This window comes from Coloeus monedula (genome assembly GCF_965178545.1).
Source record: "Coloeus monedula genome assembly, chromosome: 16".
In the NCBI taxonomy this organism is placed as follows: domain Eukaryota; kingdom Metazoa; phylum Chordata; class Aves; order Passeriformes; family Corvidae; genus Coloeus; species Coloeus monedula.
In genome coordinates, this window is record NC_138796.1 from 16,336,499 (window position 1) to 16,356,180 (window position 19,682).

A 19,682-nucleotide genomic window follows, 5' to 3' on the forward strand; every position below is an offset into this window, starting at 1 on the left:
TGTTCCTGAAACTGTTTTCCACCACAAATCTTGATTTTTTGAGCACCTTCAGGATCGTATTTCCTCAGCTGGACCCTCAGCAATGTTTCCATTTCCTAATCCTTGACAAAGCAGGTCTTGTTGATTGGCTTCTCCACCTGGCGATGTTCTCCTTCTACAGTACAGTCATGCAGCTGGACAATAAGGAAGGCTTTCCCTTCAGTAAGGTTTATTTCTGCATTAGCTCGAGGGTAAGTTCCAATCCTAACTTAGATCTCTGTGTGGGTGATTATCAAAGACGAAAGCTGAACAGTCACAGGAGTCTGAGAATCTGGTTTCAACACCACACTCTGGTAAGGATTCCCACTGAAATTTCGGATAAGTCATTTAAATTCTTCACTCCCTCCTGTAAAACCGGGAATCATGCTCCCCTCTCTCCAGTGTTTTTTGATGGTGAGATGTCCTCACAGTACTTTTGAGACCACTACTAAAGCTCATGCAGAGAACTTTACATCCCTAAGCCTTTCTGAGTTAGCACCATCTAAGAACTTCAAAAATGGACAAACAAAGATACGAAATATTTCCTGATCACCCACTAGATAAACCTTTCACCACATCCATGGACCATCAGAGAAGAGGCAAGACAACACATGCCATGCACGCATTGTTTCCAGCCCTTTCCTACAGCACTCACTCCAGTGATGCTGTGGAGAGGATCCTGTACTCGACAGCTCCATGGCGTGACCCACTCCAGCCTTGCTTACGTTTGCACGTTCGTCCTGGAGCCAAACTGTCTGTCTGATTTATGTTATCCTAAGGAAGATCTTGAGTTAATGGCAATAAATTTCTCTAGAGAAGACCCATCTCATGGCAGAGGGAAAAAGAAAAGGAAAGAGGGAACCACGGGAATTCTTCTCCTTTCACATCCCAGCTGGGCTTGGCTGGAGCTGGCTCCAATTATGCTGGTGGAGCCCAGCACTGCGTGCACTTCTGAGGCTGCCACAATGACTCCCAGTGCCAGAGATGTGCTCTCAGGCAAAGTGGGAAGCAGATGGGCCAAACACATCACCCCCAGCTTGTGCGGCAGGCACGGTTTGAGAGAAGGGGATTGTTTTTATCAATCAAGAGATTCTGCTGGAAGGGGAAGGCTTCCTGTGGGCTTCAGCAGCAAGGAGGGAATGGCGAAGCACTCAAAGAGCAGTCAGCCATGGTTCCAGGGGAACGCTTTCAAGATGTGGTCTGTCACACTGATACACAATCCCAGACAATTCAGCCTCAGGAGCAACCCTATATCTCACCAGATATAAAGAGGAGAAGGAGGAGAGACAACTCCTCAAGGCTGATGGTGTCCAGGGTACTCCTGAACATCATCTCCCTGAGGATCTGCTGAGGTCTGTCAACTCTGTCGTAGGGAAAGACACTCAGACTGAGGTGATCACTCCCAGCTCCCATCTCACAGGCAAATCCTGGGAAATGAACTGCCAAAGACAAGGCCAGCCAGCTCTGCATTCCCCCAGAAATTCACCTGCACAGCACCTGTACCAGAAAATGGGCGGGGAATGGGGACATGCGGTGACATTGCTGTCAGACTAAGAAGGAACTAGGGATGTGAGGAAGGTGAAGGAGGAAGGATGGAAAAGGGGAACATGGGCTGCCAGAGCCTCACTCACGTGGGAGCTGGGCAGAAATGGCAGTGAACCCACTATTTACGAGGAGTAAAGTGCTACAGAGCACAGCTGGGCCTGGACTACCTTCACCAACACCACCGCCTGCCAAGCTCCTAGTAAAACCCAGCACAGGTTGACTTGGGTTCTCATGCTGTTCCAGAGCAGCAACTTCCCCCTTCCCACCTGGGGCCCACATGCACTGTGAAGCAAGTGCTTCCCAAGCATCTCACCACATCCAGGGTCTCCAGGGCTTACTCACCCACAGCTACAGGCAAGCAGAGCAGCCCAGGAGTAGTGGGTCCGTGCCCTCACTGCTTAACCCACCCTCTGCAGCCCCAACTTGCCACACAAGCCTCCCCTTTCCAAGCAGGGATGGAGTACGCCCACAGTCTGTTGTTGTTGGTTTTGGCTCAGCAGTAGCAGGCTGCTTCCAGCAAGAGTGGTATGAATAATTGCCCAATTAACTGGAGGAACTTCCAGATGTGTGTTTGCTTTCATACCCATCCAGCCCCCCTCAATCCCACGTGCCTAACGCCATGGAGAGTGGTGGGGGTGGGAGAGCCATGGCTCTGCTAACTCGTGCAGCAGTGTGGGCAGGGCTTGCCCACTGCCTGGCTCAGCTCCCCCTTCCATCCCCACCTCCCTCCCACTCTTTAAATGGGGAAATGGTCTTTTTTAACGACCCCAGGGAGAAGGAAATTTGCCCTGCCTGCCAGAACTTGGTTACACATGCCAAAAGCCAAGAAAGCAGAGAAGAAAGCTGATCCCATGTTATGATTTTTATCAGGTGCACATACAGTGAACTCTCTTAAGACAGGTTGCCATTTTTTGCCATTTCCCCCCACCTTTTCCCATTGAATAATCTTGCACTCAGCAGAGGTTTTATTGTCAGCTAAATGCTTTCACCCTGCAGGACACTGGGAAACCTTTCAAGATTGTGGTTCTTCCCCGTTTTCAGCAGGATCCAGCACCACCCATCTGCTTCTCACCATCTGAAAAAGGGAACCCTTTCTAGGATCCAGATAGAGATTTGACCTGGGCATGGGGTGTCTGGAACTCAGTCAACAGAAAAAGGCCAAAAGGTGCCTCAGACCCCACAGATAATGAGTGTTTCCCACCATCCCTCCCTCACACACAAAGTGAAGGGGGGGAAGGGAGGGGAGGGGTGAGTTTCACTTCTGATTTTAGCACCCAGTTTGGCACCTAAATGTCTAAGCTCCAGTGAGAAGAAACAGAATCAGCTCCAGAGCAACCTGGTCCACCCAACAGTGCTTAAGACAAAATGAGCTGATTCACTCACAGGAGGCTTCAGTCTCTCCCCACTGCACAGGACAAATGGAGCTCAGAGGACAAAATGACACCAGATGGCAAACTTCTACATAGCTACTGTTTGGGGAAATAAATGCCATCCAAAACACACATTCTGTCCAACCACAGCAGGAATGAAGCAACTCTGGCTGAAAGCATTCTCCCAGACCAAACCCTCAGCCTTGGGACCCTTTGGATAAGATATCCAGAAATAACAGCAGCTATAGATGATGACTCTGGAAGCAACATTAGCTTGGCACTGTGGGCTTTGCATATCTCCGTATGTCATCCAGCTCCCAAGGCTTCATCTTGCAAACCTTCAGACACCAAGTAGCAGAGAGCATCCAGGACTCAACCCCAGCCAGAGCATCACCTTTAGCTCCAGCACATGGATGCACACATGGCAGTGTTGAAGCAGAAGGCTGCAGAGACCTGCTTCTCACCCAGCAGCTGGCAAAGCCTGAACCAAAGAAAGAGGACAAACTGCCACGTGATCCTTCCCCCCAGTGTACAGAGAGCCTGGCTCACTGCAGGCCTGCTCCTTCTAACTAGCAGCTTCAGGGAAAGTGTGCTTTTGAAGCTGGGAAATGTTTTGGATGATCTCTGCTCCCATCCTTTGAATCACGACAAGTGGACAGGGCAGACAGCCAAGCTCCAAATACCTCTGAAAGATGAATGATGATGTTTTCCTGAGAGGAGCTCAATAGTCAACATTAACTTTTCAGTAACCAGCAAATAGCCCAGTGTAAAAAACTCTTTCCCATGCTAGATTTCCATACCACTCATCTCAAGACTGGGATATAAAGTCCCATTTCTCACAAATCTCTCTTCAGTCACTGAAAAAGTCACTGCTGCCAGGACTTTCCCTTGCCCCTTAGATTGCTATTCAAATCTAGCCCACCTACAGCAATGACAATTCATTTGCCCCCGTCTCTCCACAGCACATTTTCAGGTCAAATCCAGACACTGAGAACCAAACGATCAGGTTGTTTCTTTTAGACAGGACATGAACCTGGTTGCTGGAGAGCAGCTGTCCTGCTGCAGTGCCTGCCTTTCAGAGGAGTTATTCACAGCGCCTGTGCTTGACCTGCTGCACATGGGGCAGCTTCTGCAGACCCTCCCATGAGAGAACAGGGACTTGAAGCAAGGGGAGGAAAGAGGAGGTGACACTTGTATGAGGAACATGAGGAAGGTAGGATCTGAGATCCTGCATGAAGAGTAAGATTGTACAGGACTAAAAGCAATAAAAATGGGGAATTCAATAAATTCCCAAAGGGAGACACTGTGTGTTTCCTAAGGACAGAAAAACCTGGCATCTTTTCTGGGCACTGGTGTTTCAACCCACTCTGACATCGGCAGAGCAGGGTGCTGAGCCCACTGCCCACAGTGCTGCTGTCAGAAGGTAGAGGAAGCCTTTGGACTGTGCAGTATTTTGCAACTGGCTTCCCCTTCACAGCCATTGCTCTCCCCACCACCCCACAGGCCTCGAAGAGGGCCATAAATGTTTTCAGCATGGCACTTTACCAAGCATATGTCATAAATTACAGTCCCGTGCCGATAATAAGTCAGGTAATAGCGACACTTTTTTGTCCTGCCAACTGCAGAAAAGGTGGTAAAGGGGAGGGAGGAAGGTGGGGGGAGACGCCTATTAGCACCAAGCTGGATTTTACACGCGATGGAAAGTGTTTGTTCAGCTGGAAGTGAGAAGGGTCCTTAACCAAAGAGCACACACTAATGAAAACAGAGTGTGCAGAGGGGTGAGGGGCACCAGCACAGAGTAGCAATTCATGCTCTGGCACAGGTGTGAAGGCTGCAAGGACCAGGCCTGGGCCAGAGCACCACCGAGCCTGCTTTTGCTCCAGCTCCATTTCACACCTTCTGGAAACACTAATTGCAGGTTCTGCTTTGCCTTAGAGGAGAACACAGGCAGGCCTGAGAGCACCCAGTGCCATGGATTTTGGTGTAAAGCCCTCTTGAGAGCTAAGCCTGCCCAGGCTGTTTGCCTGGGACAGACAGGAACCCTCTTCAGGCAGAGGCCCTCTGGGCACCATACCCTTTTATCCTACACCCAGGCAGGTTCAGCCTATTCTCAGGTCTCTAAAAAGAAGATCCATGGGATTGCAGCCTGGTTTTGAACTTATTTGTCCAGCCACCTCTGCTGTGAGCTCTGCAGGTCCCTCACTGCTCCAGCTCAATCACAGTATGAGGCAAATGAAGACCCAGAGCCAGCAGCCCAGATAGAGACATAATGGTATGAGGGACCCCAATGCCCCAAAAAAAGGTCCTGCTTTGCCTGATGAAAGCCAGTGAGCCCCCTGAGAAAAGGCAGTGCTGTGTTTGAACTGGTGCAGAGGAGTGCAGGGAGAAGAAAGGGACCAAGCCAACATCAAAGGCAGTGCAGGGCATAAATAAAGCAACATTTAGTTATTCATCCATGTAGCATGTGACTGACTAACAGTCCCTGGAGCTTATAGGATACACCTGCACTTGGAATAAACCAAACTCCTTCAGAATCACCTTCCCAGGAAAAGCCCTTGGATTATGAGTCATTCCCTAAGATCCCAGGTCTTCAGGCAGGTACCCCACAGCGGGAAGGCAAACTGTCATGTGCAAGATCCTTCTGCAATGAACTGTCCTCCTCCAGAGTCAGAAGTTGGTAAGAGTGCCCCAAAGATGCCCAACAGCAAGAGGAATCTCTGTGGGCTGGACCCTACCAGGTATGGAACACCACAGCAGGACTTGCAGCCGAAGCTGGATCCTAACAAGCAACATCACACTCCAGAATACCCGGTGTGATATGCTGAGAGTGTACCACACACCACCACAGCCTCGTGGAGGAGGGGGATTAAAGTCATCCTAAAAGGAAGCCGCTAATTCCCTTCTAACAAATCCTCTCTCCACACCAAGAGGATCACTCAGTACCAGAAGCCAACCTTTCACATTCATGGTACAATGCGACTGCTCAGCCCTAAAAGGCAGGAGCTGCCATAGCTGGGGCAAGGGAAGGGACAAAGAAACAAGAAAAGGTAGCTGCAACCCATCCAACCAAATGGAAAACACAGCGTCCACAGAGCTCTTCTTCCAGTCACAGAGAAACGCTTGGCTGCCTTCATGACCACATTCCGTGTCAGTAAAACATCCACCAGCACTCTCCCAGTTTTGAGACCATCAGCCCACCTCATTGCCAGGAGTAACATCAGCAGCTCATCTAGAGGGGCAGAACCACGTCTGGCTGCTGCAAGTGGAAGAGAAGTGATCCACACCATTGAGCAAACCTCTCATTAAGACGCTGGCACGTGATAGGAAAAAGATTTGCTTAATTATCCCCTGGTAATTCCCAGTTTTACCCACAGGAGGTCAGACTTTGCCGAGGCTTATCAGCTTTCCATGCAAGCAGCCCAGGGCAAACCCCATTGCTGTGGGACCAACAAAGCCACTGTTCTACTAGCCCAGCTTAGGTTTTGGCCTAAGACCCTTCTGTGCTTCCTGGCGTTCTCTGATGATCCTCCAGATGCTCCTCTGCACACCTTACCAGTGCAAACCACTTCTCCAAGGCTTTTGGACACCCACGAGGACAGTTTCCTTGTGATGGATCATTCCATCCACTTAGCCATTCCTCACTTGCTTTTCTTTTCTTGCTTTCATGTGGTTTCCCAATCCAGCCTTCCAGTCCCTCCACTGCCCCTGCCAAAAAGCCTCCATTACGTCCAGTGCCTAGTCCATAACACCAGCCTGGTTTCATAAGGAAATGTGAGATATATAACAGTACACACAGAGAAATTTCTGTTCCTGTAGGTTCTGGAAAACGTATGTTCAGGGGGAATAGCATTCCCACACAAAGGAATGGCTCAGTACGAGCTCACTTGCTCTTGTTCTTCAGAGAACAGAGAGAGAAGCCACCATCAAGACACAAACCCAAAGGTCACAGGCTTCACCCAACACTGCACTTGCGGAACTACTTTATTTCATGCTACGTGAAAGTGTTCCAAAACTCTGGGAACTAGTTTGGTATAAACAAAGATCCTTCTTTCATCCCTAGAAAGCCTTTGTAGACCCACTGCCCTCCATGCCCAGGGGCTCCCCGGGTCTTGCTCTTTATTTGAACCACTGCAGGGTTTAGGACTTAGAGAGCCTTGGCATTCCTTGGCTTCTGTAAAGCTGTCAGCAATGAACATCTTCCTCCAGGAAGAGGAGTAGATGCATTCAAACGTGTTTTCCACCAGCCATCAGACAGCTACTCAAGCAAGGTCTTCACCCTCTCTCACAGTCACAAACAGTCCAACAGCCTGAACACAGGCTGCTGGAGATTACTCATACAGCCATGCAGGCTCCAAAGTTTTACAGCACACAGCATCCACTCTGCCCATATCATCTGCCATTTTCACTGCCCACTGCTGTCTCCTTTTATCCTGCATTCACACAGGCCCCTCTCCTGAAGGATTTCCCCACACTGATCTTACCTCTGTGCCCTTTATCTTATCTCTGCCTCCTTGAACTCTATCCCCCTACAGCACCCAGAATACTGCAATTAGGTAAAACCATCAGGCAATGCAGAGGCTTTAGTCACCATTATACTCCTAAAATACCTCTTGATAGTGCACCACTGAGCGTCAGGACAGAAGTTTGGGGAAAGCCTTCAATTATTCCAACTTTCAGAACACTGAGAACAACTGTCTGGCTAAAGAGTATGTTCAGCTCCAATCATGGTTCACACCAGCAGAGAAACTCTGGGAGTCTGTTCCCTCTCCCTGTGCCTGCTCTTGCTTTTCCAAAGCATGTCAATCCCCAGCTTTTTTTTCCCCACATGAACACGTTCTCTCTGCCGCAGTTTCCTGGGAGGGACATGAGAATACCAGCACTGCTTTACCTCAGAGGGGCACCATGAGCCCAAGTACACAAAATACATACGTCCCACATATTACAGTGAAAGGATCTATAAATGTTGAAGGCAGATGAAAGTTTTTCATCCTCCTACAAAATCTTAGCAAATGCTGCCCACACTTATCTCTGTCCTCACACCTCTCCCTCTGCTTTCATCCTCTTTTAAACCTGCTTTCCTTGCTAGCTCAGTTTCATTTAGCACAAGGAACATAATGCTTTACATGTGTGGAAGTGCCCTTTAGGACCCTGCAGAATCAAACACCAGTGAATATAAAATAATGTATTATATTTCCAATTTATATTTGGATAAACAAATGATTTCTCAGCACAGCTTTTGGAAATGGCTCTCATGCTCCACAACACGAGTTCATTGGTGTCCACAGTAGCATTAGCCAGTCACAAGGAAGCCTTAAAGGAAGCACATTACCAGGACTGCTTATTGCTTCCCCCCCCAGTTTGGAGCTTAGGGCTCCTCTGGAGCAGTGGGACTGCCCTGCCTGACCACCAGCAGAGGATAGGGCCCAGCACTGCCCAAGACCCCACTGACCATTTGTGACAGCACAGTGGCTGCTGTGTCTGTCTGCAGGACTCAACAGGGGTCTGTAAGGAAGGTGAGGACAAGCTTTTCAGCAGGGCCTGTAGTGACAGGACAAGGGGGTATGGTTTTAAACTGAAAGAAGGGAGATTAGACTAGGTATTAGGAAAAGATTTATACAATGAGGTGCTGAGGCCCTGGCACAGGTTGCCCAGAGAAGCAGTGTTCAAGATCAGGCTGGACAGGGCTTGGAGCAACCCAGTCTAATGGAAGGTGTCCCTGCCCATGGCAGAGGGTGGGACTGGATGGGCTTTAAGGTCCCTTCCAACCCAAACCACTCTAGGATTTTTTTTGCCTCTAATCACTGCCCAGTAGCTTTAACGTAAATACAAAAAACCCTCTTAAGACCCCGTTTAAAATGCAGCTGCAAATGGCTCCAAGTCCTCTGTGTGTTTAATGTTTCATTATCATGTTTCATACTTTCCTTGTGGTCCTTTGTGGTTTCCTTTAGATTGTAAACCTTCCGGGTAAGGGATGTGTTATCTCTTTGGCAAGATCCTGCCGTACCAAGCTGTGTACATGTACAACACCATATAAAAGATTATGCTTTATTGGCCACTGAAGCATTGCTAGTTAATAATCTTTAATGTGGCAGTTATTTATCCAGTCGTAAACAGAACACTGCTGCCAAGCCAAGTTAAACAAACACTATAGAAATCCTTCATCTTTAAAATGAGCCGATTTCTGTCCTGGACATCACAGGCTTTGCAAAAAAAAACCCAATCATATTGTTACTGAGCACAAAAGTAGTCATATTTTAAAGCTTTCCTGAAGCAACAATTGTTTCTAGTATTTGCGCTGAGCTTTTCCCAGCCCCCAGGGCAGAAGCACAGCCCAAGTTCTCCTCACCCTGCACTACTGTCTCTGGGATGATGACCAAGGAGCCAAGCAATATCTAGAGCCTATGCTGCGTATCCTCTGTGGTATCCCTGTGGATGGAGAGCTGATGTCAGCAAAGGCCCTGAAGGAGTAGGTCCTGTGGAGATGGGATGACCCTGCTCTGGCTCTGAAGAATGGAACAAAAGAGAACAAAGTTGTATGACCAGAACTTTGAAGGACACCATAAAAAAAACCCCAAAAAAACAAAAAAAAAAAAAACCCACCACCTTTTCCCTGATTAGGAGTCATTTAGATATTAAAACGCACAACCCTACATATGCTAATAGACTTAATTAAGTACGTAGTCCAACATATATGAGTGTATTAATCTGCTTAGATCATGCTATATGTGAAGAAAGATCAGGGGGATAAGATTTGACTTTATATGAGGATAAAAATTTCACCCAGTTAGGAGGAAGACCCAAAAGGACCTCAGAGACAGTTGATGGGCTACTTTCCTCTCCCTCCTCCCAAGCATTCATTGTAAGCTTCTACATAAGATGATGATGATTATGATGATGATGATGATGATTACCTGGGCTAACACTATACTATTGTTATTATTCTATCACAGCTAGTGCATCCATCTAGGGCAATTCCAAATCTGCATTTCATAGAATCTGAGAATGGTTTGGGTGGAAGGGACTTTAGAGCACATCCAGCTCCACCTCCTGCCACGGGCAGGGACACCTTCCACTTGAGCAGGTTACTCCAAACCCTACCCAACCTGGCCTTGAACACTTCCAGGGACGGGGCAGCCAGAACTTCTCTGGGGTACAGGTGCCAGGCCCTCATCATCCTCTGAGTATAGAATTTTTTCTGAAAATCTAAACAAAACATACTCTTTCAGTTATCTCCCCTTTCCACTCTCCCTCGTATTTCTGCTGTTCAATAAACCACACTATTCATGAATCTGTGACGGTGAAAGTTCTTATTGAACATTACCAGACTCACAGCATTGAACATGCTCTGTTTGAGAACCTGTGCTCATGGAAGTTCCTATTTAATACAACCACTTACAGTGTCAAACTGGTTAAAATCAGAGACTAAGCTCAGCTACCCTCCCCCTCTTTGATCTCTAATGACCAGCCGGATCACAAGGGGTTTTCTTTTCCACCGAATTTCTATACTCTTATCACACTACCCCAACCACCCCGTCTGCCCACACTGCCCCTCACTGTCACCCACCACCCCTCACAGCTCCTATCACCCTTCTCAGCCTTCATCACCCTTCACACTCCCTCACCTTTGACCTGCACCCCCTCACAGTCCCTCACTGTCACCCCCCACCGCCCCCCGATCCTTCAAAGCTCCCATCGGCCCTCACAGCCGCCCTCACCACCCCTCCATCAGCTCTCACAGCCCCTCACAACCCCTCCGTGGCGCCTTACAGCCTCTCCCGCTCCGCGTCACCCCTCGCAGCCCGTCACCCCTCACAGCCCCGCGCGGTCCCGGGGCCGGGGACGCTCCGCGCGTGCCCGCCCGGCCCGGCGGGACCGCGTGCGCGCGCCCGTCCCAGCGCTGCCGCGCCCTGTGCGCAGGCGCGGGGCCGCTCGCGCCCCCGGTCCCGCCGGACGCGGCCCGGAGCGGCGGAGAGCGGTGAGGCGGGGGGGAGGGTGGGGATGAGCGCGGCTCCGGGAGCCGACCGGGGCGGGTGGGATTCGGTGTCGGGCGGTGACACCTCGGCGGCATCTCCCCGGGGAGCGGCCGGGAGGGACCCGGAGGGGCTGGCCCCGAGACCGGCCTTCGTCGGGCCGCCGTGGCTGGGCCGCGGGTCGCTGGCGGGCTCGTGTGAGACCGGGCAGCAGCTGCGGGGGAGGCTCGGGCGCGGCCCCGGCGTCCGTGTCTGTCCGTGGGCTCCAGAACGCAGGGCGGAACCTCCGGGGGTGTCGGTGACCGGAGAGCGGGCGCTGTCCCCTGGTCCCTGCGGCGGGCCGGCCGTGGGGGCTCTGGGCTGCGGCTGGGGCCGGTTCGGGTGTGGAGAGGCTGGACGGTGTTTGTTTAAATGGCTTGTGCGTGCCTCGGGTGCAGGTCAGCGCCGAAGAGGATTCTCTGAGCGCTGGCGACGCTCGCCCCGACAGGCACAGTTTACACCCATTCTGCCAGCCCACCCCGCAAAGGGGCAGTGATCGTCACAGCTCTCTAAAGCCAGCACTGGTGTTCTGCAGCCTCTACCTTCAATGGTTTTGAAATTTCTATAATGAAAGTAGAATTTTGTTGTGAGTTTGTTTTCACGTTAGTCTTTCCAGCCCATCCTTCAGTGAAAATTGCTGGAATATTGGGGCTGGCGAAGCATTAGCCACCAAACACCTAATTTAGAGTGCTGGCTAGAACCTGCCAAAATGTTCCTCGGCCTCTCTGGGCCTGTGAACAAGCGAGCAATAGCCGGGTGGATGCAGCATGCTCAGCTCATTCCGGTCCCGGGGCAGCAGGAGGGATGGCACCTCACAGGTGCTGTGTACTTGTGATGAGAGAAAAGCGGGACCTTCTCCTTTGAGCTGTACTATCTCAATCCTTGTATTTTTGTGTCCAAGTCCTACAAGAAGCTGGAGTATCTAAAAGCTTTTCTGGCTTACAGGAAATCCCAGTAGGATTTTCAGAGCATCCAGGAGTACCCAGAGCACAGAAATAACATGGATCATATCTGGGGCACAGTATTACCAGAACTGGGAAGTCCCTGCTGTTGGAATGTCCTTCTTTCTGTAATCACTAGCTGTTAAACTGTTGCAAAAGACTTCTCCAAGATAGTTACTCAGGAACAGCAATGATAACTCGAATCCAAGGACTCCAGCAACATTTTATGGTAACTCTTTGCTCCTTCCAAGCAATACGTGATATTTATATCCTTTGTAACTTTCAAGACAGCTGTGGATAGTACTGCACAATAATTAGCTGTTGCGAATCCTTGTACTGAATGTCTTTTCTGTCATTAATATTTGAAAGTTTGCAGGTGTTCCTGTAGCCAGAAATTTTAACTCAAAGGAAAACAGCTTTCTCCCTGGGTTTGGTTTGGGTTTGGTGGTTTTTTTTGTTTTTTTTTTTTTTGGGGGGGGGGGAGGTGGATGGGGTTTGTTTGTTTGAGGTTTTTTGGATTTTTTGCTGTTAATGATTAAGTGCCACCAAGTAAATGTTACTAGCCGGCTGTTTGTGGATCTGTCACATATTTAAGTACCTCTGCTCTTCCCGGCTCATTCCTTTTATTGTGACCTTTGTTTTCTCCCCTTGGTTGTATTTGCTTGTTTGTTCTGTGAACCTGAAATCTTTAAGGGCCTCCATCCTCTGATCCCCCTGTTATTTGAACTGTAAAGAAAAATGGGGGAATAAAGCTATCCCTGTACTAAATAACTGTTTGTATATTTAAGGCAAGCAAAGGAAACCAGTCCACGCTGCACGTGTGTCTCACCATCTCCAGCACCAAGGTTATTGCAATCTGATAATGCTGCCCTGGCATTTATTTAGGTCGTAAGTGGCTTTGCTGTAGTGCTGAAGCCATATCCAGTCAGTGACAAGCGCATTATTGATAACAGACCATAAGTTAAGTCCTTGCTGTTCTTCTGGCTCTGTGGACTCCCCCCTGCCCTCTCTGTTAGGTTGGAGAGGCAGCTGGAACTGCTGCTGTTGGGCTGTGTGGCTGTGTGCTCACAGATAAGTTACCACTCAAAATAGATAAACTGTGTTAATGGTCTGAAAGAAAAACAGTTCCTTATATTCTGTCTGTACAGCCTGGAATTGGGACTAGAACCAAAGAACTACAATTTCTCTCAAATTCATTTGGGGATGCCTTTATTTTCAGGTTTATTTGCAATAGTCTGACACAATCACATGGGGTGTGTTGGCAGGTGCAGTGAGTTTTGTCACAGAAGTGGTATTCTTGAGCTATTTCCTGCTTTGGTATTTGACCAGACAGTCACCTGATACAAAAATAGATCTCTTTGCACTATAATCAATGATTGACTGGCTTGGAGTCCACACGTGTTGGTGGGAATATGTGCTGGTGAGGTCCAGTTCTGGACTCAAATGATTTAAAATCTCTGATGTTAATATATGTGTATCTGTGGTATTCACACTCTTAGGCTTTAACATAACTCATTTGTTCTCCTCCTGCTTTAACTTCTGCAGTTAGAGAACAAGTGCCTGCGCTTTCAGACTTGTTGCAAAAGACCACGAGCTGTTGATTCCCACTGTCTTGGGAAGGAGACTCAGGAGAAATCTAGGAGACTGCGAGTGTCTGTGTTAAGGAGTGTGCTGAATGGTGCCTGGGGTGTAGGCAGCTACATCAGCACAGAACCACAGAGTGGTTTGGGTTGGAAGGGCCCTTAAGGCTCATCTCATCCCACCCCCTGCCATGGGCAGGGACACTTTCCACTATCCCAGGGTGCTCCAAGCCCCCTCCAACCTGGCCTTGGACACTTCCAGGGATGGAACAGCCACAGCTCCTCTGGACAACCTGTGCCAGGCCCTCCCCACCCTCAGAGGAAAGAATTTTGTCCCAATATCTAATCTAAACTTATTCTCTGTCCGTTTAAAACCCTTTCTCCCTCTTCTGATTATGTTGTCAAATAAGTGTAACTTTGGTGTAGCTGCCAAGATCCAACACTTAATTAGTTTGTTATGTTTTTATGGGGAAAACAACTTAAAGGAGAAATAATTTGTACACAAAGTTGTTGTAGTGACTGTGTTTCAGGAAACTTGTGCTGTGTTACTGCCAAATCTGCTAGGGTGACTATCAACCTTTGGAAAAGAAAAATAATGTTCAGATTAGTTTGAATTTTTCTACCTAGTAGGACAAAGGCCAGATGCCAACTCTCAGCAAATCAGCTGTTCTAAGCCCATAGTCCACTGCATATCTTCAGAGTATAGTTGGGTTTGTTTCAGAACTGGGGATCTCAGCACTGCAGAGCTGCAATTCTAAAAGCACTTACCTGTGCAGCAAATACCCATTAGTCCCAGGAAGAGAGACACTTTCCAGAGATTGCCTATTTAATGCAGACTTTGTACATCCTGTGTAGAATAGGGGGAGCTAAAAGTATTTGTGACACAGCTGCCACAAGTAGTAATCCTGCTTGTGATTTTAGAGACTGAAATGAGTTGTTTATGCTGCAAGCACTTTAGTACTGTGGTTAATTAGCTGTTCTTCTCTTTGGTGAGGATATTTGTCCCCTTGTTTTCTATAGCACAATTTCAGGTATGAAGGTTGGAAGCTGTGCATGCAGAGACCTCTTTTTTTTGAAGGTATGGAGGTCAGTGGTGCACCTGATGCATATCAGTGTTGCCCAGTGCATTGTTTAAAAAACAGTCTAATTTTTACAGATTGTTTTTCCCCTCACAAACAGGCCTAGCAGAAGGGAGTAAGTCATAAGAAGATCTGTACAATGACAAGTTCTAAGATGAGGATTAATAAAAGCACTTCAGTCTGGTTGGTGGAGGAGTTTTGGGGCTCTTTTTGCTGAATATTTTCGTTTTGTAATATCTTCATTCTATACAGAAAATGTTTCTTTTCTAATCTGGGCCCATGTGGAGACAGGATTCCTGCTCCTACTTTACATTTCAATATGCCTGTACCCTCCAGGTGAGAGACTTGGAATGCGTTGGCCAGTGCAGTGCCACTGGAGAGAGGAGGAGGTGTGTCAGGTGTGTTAAATCCCTTCAAGTTTGCTCAGAACAAGCACATGGGTACAGAGCACCCTGAAGAGCAAAGCTTCCTGTAAATCCTGTGCCCTGGGCCCTGAACTCTATAGCAGGTCCAGTCTCCCAAAGTTCTCTCCCAATAAGACTTGAAAATTAGCAATATATGCTAATAGTAAGATTATAAAGTTGGCAGCTGATATGTTATTATAAATGCCCTTTGATTTTGAAATCACTGTCAAAATAATGCAGGTCTAGTTTGGGATTCCACACTCATCAGCTTTTCACTATGAGGTGCTGTTTCTGTACCTTTGCTGCTGCACAGGAGTGTTTGTTGCTACTCTTCTGCTTTTAATAGAGCGTAAGTTTAGAAAGATGACAGAAATAAGTACCAAAATAAAGCAATGTGTTGTTCCAGTTCCCTGAACTGGAGCTGTTGGCTGAGCTTAGGTTCTCCTTTACTTGTAAAGTGTAGTTGGTGTCTGAGTATCTCCCCTGTGTAGGGTAATCTACACTTCATTTCAGGAAAGGGTAATCCATGACAGGGCATACCAGATTACTGAAGTTTTTCTCCTGAGCAATGTCAGAAGAAAGGAGCAAAATCTGTAGGGTTTTGCAGAGCTGGAAGAAAATAGAATTCTGAGTAAAATGTCAGCTTTAATTTTTATATGCTCATCTTACTGTAAATTGAGTTTTGCTTTCCAAGAGAAAACTGTCTACTACTTAGTGTAGACAATAATGAAATAGTCTGAGGTCATAAGATTTTCCTACCCTGTTTTTAGCTGCTGGCTGAAATTATGGGAGCACAGATCTCCCCTGGAATAAACAAGTTGTAGGGATAACTGCTGGCATGAATAAAGTGTACATCTCCATTTACTTACTGCAGGGACAAGGAGTGTGTGCAGTGATTTCCACAGGCTCAGCAAAGATTAAGGATTTGTGTGCTCCATTACACCAGGGTTACTGCTTCATCCATCCATTTCCCAGTTTAGGTACCCCTTAAGCTCTCCAGCACTGCCCATTAAGGCTTTGTGTGTTCATGCATTGCACTGAGTAGGTCTTAAATCACTATAAACATGTCGTATCAGTTAATTTTACAGAAGAGTTAAACTGACATAAGTATCCACACTGATACTTGAACTGTTTTGACTAAATGGTCTTTTTGTTTTGTTTTAAAGATGACATGGGGAATTGGGACATTGACTGGGTTCCTTAAGAGACTTTAAATGGCACTGTTCATATTTTGAACCTTTTACAAGAGAGAATGTCCAGCAGTCATCTGTGTGGGTGTATTTTTGATAAATATTGATATTGTGAGGAAAATTAATTTGAGCATTAGTTTTTAAAAATGGGATATATATTTGTTATATTGTATATATACAACACATACAGTGCAATGTTTATTTTGTGGATGTGTATATATATCTGAGTGGAAAATATATTTGTATTGGCAAGTTACTGCTGAGACTGATGAACTAATTCTGCTTGCACATCCCTTGAGCATCAAAGGCTTCCCTGGAGCCTGCAGATGAGGCTTCTGGTTCTACCTGGCCCGGCACAGCAGATGCATTGTTAACTCCTGCATGGAAAAAGGCTACTATTTTGTGGAACAGATCGATACAAAGCCCCACAGTTGCAGTATGATATAGGTCATGGCATGGACAGTGCTGAGGCTGTCCACTGGAGAGTGTGTGGGGCTTTGTAACAAGGCGTGTCCCTCTCCACAGAGCAACAGCTCCCACCCTCCTTCCCAGCGCACAGCGGTCTGAGCCGGGGGTGCCTCTTAGCTTGGTAAGTTCTGGTCAGGCTGTGAGGGCTTTGGGACCTGCACTTGCTGCACTTGGAAGTGATGTGTTGAAGCAGCTTGGCCCAGGGTAGAAAATCCGTAGAGAAAACTCCCAGGCACGCGGGTGTGACACTTAGTCACAAAAACTGGATAAGGAATAATCATGTACTGTGGGAACTGCTCAGGCAGTGGGAGGAGCAGGTGAAGGATGTGAAGCTCTTCAGTCACTGACTGGCTTTGTCATGCTAATAAATCCATGGAACATTGCCGTGGACTGGGAAAGGCTTCTTGGCAAACATCTCTCCTAGGGATGCCTTTTCCTGGTATCTCAGATTGGGTCTTCTGCTTGTAAAAATCTACCTGTGTTTCCATTCGTGCTGTAAGCTGCTGTTCTGGTCCTGAAGAAACTCTAAATGTGTAAGAAGTAAAACATAGCTGCATGTACCTGTAAAGTACATGTTCCTGCACCTTCTGGCTTAGATAAGAAGAAAATGAATAAATCAGTGTTTGACATAAACCAATGCAGACACTGTGTCTAAGAGGAGAACATATCAGCAACAGGTATTTAAATAAGTTTTTCTGCCAGTAAATGTAGTGGAAAAGAATCTCAAGGTGATAGATGTCAAACTGACAGCATCCAGTGAGTGCAACAGAGAGGAAAAAGGGATTTGATGTATGGCTTTGATACCATGTCACGTTTTTCACTGGGAGTCAACACTGTCTTTGATTCTACATAGTTGACTGTACTCCCAGACAAAGTTATAAACTGAGGTGTTATGGGGAAGATAAAATAGTAAGACTGAAGCTTGTATGTTCAGAGTCAGAGTTTGCTGTTGAAGGGAGACATGTTTGTAGTTATTTCCAATTTTGCAACAAAGAGAAGAAGAAGAACTAGTACAACATGAAAGATTTTTTCGGTCTTATGGTTTGGAAGGACCAGAAGGAAAACTCAGACATACAGATACAATCAATACAAATTGTGTTGATTTTTTGCACTACTTTGACAGATATGTTTTTTTAATGGATCATTTTTTAATGTATCATGTAAAATAGTTTTGCAAGTTACGTGCAGTTTTTCTTTGGTCTGGAGGGAAAAATGGTAGGAATTACCCTCTGTTTAATTTTAATGTTTGTTTGTTGTGTGTTTTTATGATGTAGGCAGGAGGGAAAGTTACTGACTTATGGCTTTGATACCATTTACCTCCAGTATCCTCTTACAATGCTCTGTTCTTTAGCGTTTTTGAACCTTTGTGGAGCCATTAACCATTTCTTTCCTCTTACATTTTTTTCAACAAAAATGTGTTGTGTTTTTCCCCAGACCTTTCTCTTGTTTGGTTCTGTGTGTTTACCTTGTGCCTTTTTGGTATCTTACTGCTCACAGTGTCCACAGGGACTGGACACCAGAAGTGCTTGTGTCATCCCAACCCACAGGTGGGAAGGAGGGGATGCTTTATATTGAAGTGCTTGCAGCTATGAGATATATTTAAATTAGATATTAGGAAGAAGTTATTTTCTCAGATGATGGTGAGGGCCTGGCACAGGCTGCCCAGAGAAGCACTGGCTGCCCCATCCCTGGAAGTGTTCAAGGCCAGGTTGGATGAGGCTTGGAGCAGCCTGGTCTAGTGGAAAGTGTCCCTGCCCGTGGCAGGGGTGCTGGCATGAGATGATCTCTAAGATCTCTTCTAACCCAAACTGTTCCATTATTCTATGGCATATGCATTCTCCTAAATATAAGCTACAGTGAGGAACTGCTGCATGTCTAAATGTGTGTCTGAACTTTAGACTGTAATAAAGTGCACAAAAAATTAATTACAGATAAAGACTGTTTAAGAAGGTGATAGTACATTCCTAAGAAAGAAAATGTGGGATTCTAGGACAAGCCCTCTGTTATGGTGCTTCATATGTAGTGGTGATATCCCAAGAGAAATCATCTAAATGCCTAAAAGTATTTGCCCTGCAGAGAGCTCTGATGTCAGGTCTCTATCAGTTACTTGGGAAATTGAGAGGTTTCTAGACTTTGTCCTAAAAGCATATCAAAACCCAGCAGGAAACATCTAATAAATCTGCTGTCACACTACAGCTAAACTTGTAATAGAACACTGTCAGGAATTTTATCGTGGTGCCCAGCCTGTGGTGTACAGAGTGCCCAGGGCACATCACAGAGATCGAACTGCATTTAAGCCCGTTGAAGCAATCCATCGAGCTCTGTGTACTCTGCTGGAAGGGATCATTGCTCCACAATGCAGCCACAATGCAGTGCTCCCAAAGGCTCTGTGCATGAGATGAGCTGGTTGCTTTCTAATGCTAAATGGAGTGTTTAATTCAAGCTCTGAAACACATCTGCCCCAGGGAGGGGTGGCAAACTGTACAAGTGACAAACTGTGCTTCTGATCAGCAGGTGCAGGGGGAACAGTGATGTCCAGTCTTGTTTCCAGATCCATGCAGCAGAGATGTGAAGGTGTGCTGCTGTGAGTCCGGGCTTGGGAAAGCTGCGGGATGCACTGAAGTACTGGGGGAGGAGAGGGGAGCTTCCTGACAGTTGTCTTTTGTTCTGCAGTCGCTGCTACCTTGCTGTGTTGCTTTGTGCTTCTTTCAGACTTCCCTTTAGGAGGCAAACATCTCAGAGGTGATTGAGTATTCCTCAAGGATGGAATTCATCTGCTCATATTTTTGGGGTTAATTTCCTCTTACTGGGAAAAGGACTACTAGCCAGCAGTCTTGAGGAAGCAGTTCTCATTATCTCTTCATGTGCTTTCTGCATGGATTAGTTTAACAAGGTTATGAAAAAGAGTAAATTGGAGTCTTTTCCATGCCTACAACACTGCTCAGAAATATAAACACCAAATGGTGTGGTGCAGGTCTGGAGGATTACATTGGTCTTGATTTGCAGGGCAGCATAAGGGAATATTTGCTTTCTGTTAGCACCTTATAAAAATGCCTGCCAAAATGTTGGTTGTCAGTA

The 19,682-nt window shown here is 47.0% G+C and overlaps 1 protein-coding gene across 5 annotated transcripts in view; it reads left to right on the forward strand.

Moving 5' to 3' along the window:
* The first annotated feature begins 10,860 nt into the window (after positions 1-10,860).
* Positions 10,861-19,682, forward strand: part of TBC1D24 (TBC1 domain family member 24) — a 46,087-nt gene continuing 37,265 nt past the window's right edge. For 4 of the 5 annotated variants that reach the window (XR_014226849.1, XR_014226850.1, XM_082291842.1 and 1 more), the window contains exons 1-2: positions 10,862-10,908; positions 19,119-19,188. The gene's annotated coding sequence lies outside the window, so the exon portion shown is untranslated. Of the gene's footprint in view, positions 10,909-19,118; positions 19,189-19,682 lie in introns of all 5 variants that reach the window. The other variant, XM_082291843.1, reaches the window with a different exon arrangement.